Source organism: Tupaia chinensis, unplaced genomic scaffold, assembly GCF_000334495.1.
Source record: "Tupaia chinensis unplaced genomic scaffold, TupChi_1.0 Scaffold000706_1, whole genome shotgun sequence".
NCBI classification, from domain to species: domain Eukaryota; kingdom Metazoa; phylum Chordata; class Mammalia; order Scandentia; family Tupaiidae; genus Tupaia; species Tupaia belangeri.
The window spans coordinates 3,938,919-3,943,060 of record NW_006160229.1 but is presented as its reverse complement, the minus strand read 5'-3'; the positions used below and the strand labels follow the sequence as shown (position 1 = coordinate 3,943,060).

At 42.3% G+C, this 4,142-nt stretch overlaps 1 pseudogene; it reads right to left on the bottom strand.

Moving 5' to 3' along the window:
• Positions 1–583: 583 nt before the first annotated feature.
• On the bottom strand, positions 584–1,324 carry LOC106736226 (peptidyl-prolyl cis-trans isomerase A pseudogene; annotated as a pseudogene).
• Between the last annotated feature and the right edge of the window lie 2,818 nt (positions 1,325–4,142).

Genomic DNA, 4,142 nt, shown 5'->3' with positions numbered 1-4,142 from the left:
ATATCAACTACAGAAGGCTGAGCTTTTCTTCCCAGTCCTCTTTTACCTCAGGTCTGACCTTGACTGTGTACCACAGTCATGTGGATAATATGAGAGAAGAGTGTTTTAGGCACAGAGAACACTACATAAAAAGACATAAGGTAGAAACATGCCTGCCATTTGTCTGGAGTGGAGCAAATGAAGGAGATAAGAGTATGGAATGAAATGTGGAAATGACCATAAATTCTTCCTCATTATGCCCATACAGTTGCATACAATCTATACGATGGGAAATGCAGATCCTCCTAACATAATGTGGCCTCCGATTTTTTTTCACTCTCAATTCTGAGTTGGCCATGAAACTTGCTTTGGCTAATAGGATTTTTAAATTTTTACTTTTTTTGTTATTTAGTTTTATTTCATAATAATAAACATAACTTTGCAATTCAGTTAGATTTGAAGGGGAATAAAGAAAATATGGAACTCAAGGAACTGCAGCGAGAAAACAGGTTATAGGACATAGCGAACAGATGGGGTGGAGGGTGCTCTCCTGAGCTACAGAAGGAATGGTCTGGTGGTTAAGAAAAAACGCAAGTCAAATTCATTAGAATTGTTCACAGTCAGCAATGGTGACCTTATTGCTGGTCTTGCCATTCCTGGACCCATAGTGCTCCATGACTTCCACAATATTCATGCCCTCTTTCACCTTGCCAAAGACCACATGCTTGCCATCCAACCACTCAGTCTTGGCAGTGCAGATGAAAAACAGAACCGTTTGTATTGGGTTCAGAATTTGCCATGGACAAGATACCAGGACTTGTAAGTTCCAGGATGAAGTTCTCGTCATCAAATTTCTCTTCATAGATGGACTTGGTGCCGGCATCATTATGGTGTGTGACATCACCACGTTGGCACATAAACCCTGTAACAACTCTGTGCAAGCAGAGACCCCCTTTTTTTTTTTTTTGAGAGGTTTTAGCTATAGGGTGCATGTGCTCGCCCGACACCAGACAGACAGAGAGAGACAGAGAGACAGAAATCCCTTCTCCTCCATTCTCCTCTCGGGGTCTTGGGCATGCATGCACATGTGCCCAGTGTGAGTTCTAAGCCACTGGGTCTGGGACGCGTACCTTGGTCGACTACGTGTGAGTCCAGAGACATAGCCATTACACTAATTGCTGGTTCCCTAAAGCAGAGACCCTTGTAACCAATTTTTTTCTCTCCAGTGCTCAAAGCATGAGTTTTCTCTTGTCTTTGGAACTTTGTTTGCAAACAGCTTGAAGGAGACACGACCCGAGGGCTTGCCATTGACAGTGATGTCTTAAAACACAGTGAGGTTGACCATGGCTGACAGTGAGAGACTCGGTGGCAGCATTTGCAAAGCCGGCCAATAGGATTTTAATAAATATGACACAAGCAGAAGTTTGAAAAGCACTTGTGCATTGGAGCCTGCTTTCTTGCTACTCTTGGAACCCTGGGCAGCCATGTAAAGAAAACCAAGCTGGCCTTATAGATAGAAACATATGAATCAGTTGCCCCTGATCTTCCAACTGAGAACCAGCCAACACTTTAGAAATGTAAGGCAATTGACTACAGTTAAACTACAGATACATGGATCAGTCCAATCAAGACACTCTAAAGAACCACTCAACTGAACCCAGTCCAAATCACTGATCCACAAATGTGTGAGCTAAATAAATAGTTATTGTTTTTTTTTTTGGGGGGGGAGAGATTTTCACTGTAGGGCGCGTGCGCTCGCCAGACAGACAGAGAGAGACATAGAGACAGAAAGTGAGAAATCACCCCCCAGGGGGGATAGTCACGCCGCAATCCCTTCTCCTCCATTCTCCTCTCGGGATCTTGGGCACGCACGCACACGCGCCCGGCGTGAGTTTTAAGCCACCGGGTCCGGGATGTGAACCGCGGTCGACTACGTGGGAGTCCAGCGACATAGCCATTACGCTAACTGCTGGTTCCCAATAAATAGTTATTGTTTTCAGCCACTCTCCAGATTTTAGGGTGGTTTGTTCTATAGCAAAATGTAATTGATACAGTAAACGAAAAGCAGGCTTCTCAGGTATACTTCTGCTCTGTGCCCAAAGTTAAAGGGCCAAAAAAAGTTCTCAGATTCTCATATCCTACAATATAAGCTCACAGGGTTCAGGGCTTAATCCCAGCTAACAATACCGGGTGGGAATTTTTTGCAGTATTTTATGTGATGCCATATTCTTGGAGACCAAACGTGTCTTCTGTGGGAAAGCAGCAACAGTAATATATGGATTATAGTCTTTTTGCTGGTGAGGGGTGTGGATTCTAATGATGAAAATGACATCAGTTACCATTTCTGAACATCTTGATGTAGCACAGGTGCTTTCATTTGCAAGCTCTCAATGATTCTTCATAACCACCTTGGGAGATAGGGCTTACTGATTACTGCCATTTTATAGACTGAGCTTCAGAGAAGTAAAGTGACTTGCCCAAAGTCACACAGCTAGCAAGTAGTAGGGTAAGGATTCAAATCCTGATCTCCTGATTCAGTAACACAAATGCTTAAGTACAATGCTATGCAGTCACTCCGCTGAAGTACACCAAGCTCACTCTGAGGTCTGCAATTATTGATCTGGTTTTCTTGCTAGGAGAATCAGGCTGGACCCTGAAGCTGTTATTGCTAACTGCCAGTGGATGAGCCTGCCCTATCTACTGCAATTCAGCCTTATACTTTGCTTTTTCATTTCCTACCTTTGTACCATCTGCAGCTGGCCTAGGTCCTCCCACTTTTCCAAGCATTGAACAGCTGAGTTAACTCTTTCCTTTGGTAGGAGATCTCAGGGGAGAGTACGAGCCAAGGGCTTCTCTTAGAGAGGCCTGGCAATGCTTTTACTCTTCATTAAAAGTTTATGTGCATTATACACTTCATTATATGCAATTGGGTTTCTTATATGGCACTCCAGTGCATAAATGACTCCCTAGACACATTTGTAAGTTTCCATTGTTATAATATAAAGTCTGGCCAAGTCAGAAGGCAGACATGTTTTTAAGCTATTCATTTATTCCTGGTACAATAACCAAATCCAGTGAGGTTTTACTTTACACCCTCCACAGGATTGCTTGCTGGACAGCATCAGTATCTCTATTAGTCAAAATCTTTCAGTTTTGAATCTGATTAATCAAGAAAATGAGAAAGGCTATGAGTAGAAAATTTCCTCATTTCCAATTTTTTTGTGAATTGATTTGTTCCTTGTTGTACTCTCGACTAGTTTATACAATATAAATGTAGATCCTAGAAAGGTGAATATGTTTATAGTGAGAAGGTGAGGCCATGAGCATTGCATTTCTTTTTTTTTTAAATTTTGTTATAGGTGCTTGCACTAACTAAAGAGAGACAGAAAGAGAAGGAAAATGAGAAAGTGCTCTTCGGGAAAGTTGGCTATGTGGCAATCCCTTCTCCTCCATTCTCTCAGGCTTTTGAGCATGCATGTATATGTGCCCAGTGTGATTTTCAAGCCTCCAGGTCCGAGACTTGAATCACTTAGTGGGCCATGTGAGATCCAGCTGTCTTAACTACCATGCCATGGGCTGACCCCAAGTATTGTGTATCTTTCTCTTTTTTTTTTCTTTTTGCTATAGGGCACATGTGTTCCCCAGAATGGTAGAGAGAGACAGAAAAACAGAAAGCGAGAAATCACCCCCCAGGGGGTATGGCCACGCTGCCATCCTTTCTCCTCCATTCTCCTCTTGGGATCTTGGGCACGCATGCACACATGCCTAGCGTGAGTTTAAGCCGCCGGGTCTTGGACTCAAACCATGGTCGGCTACATGGGAGTCCAGCGATTATGCCATTATGCCAACTGCTGGTCCTATGTATCTTTAAAAGCTGGTAAAGAAATATGGATTGATTCACTCTTTTATTTATTTTTTAACTGATATTTATTGAGCATTTACTATGCAACTGACCTAATGTGAGGCACCAGCTATATAGAGATGAATATTGTGGTCTTTCTCAAAGAACTCACCCTCTAATTGGATGATAGGTAAATTTACAATGTCAGTGTAGTGAAATAACTGCTCTGAGAGAGATATGTCCAGAATATTATGGGAAAATAGATTTCAATAACAGTTTTTAGCATAAAAGTATTTGGCTTCAAGGAAGAGCATGTTCAGCA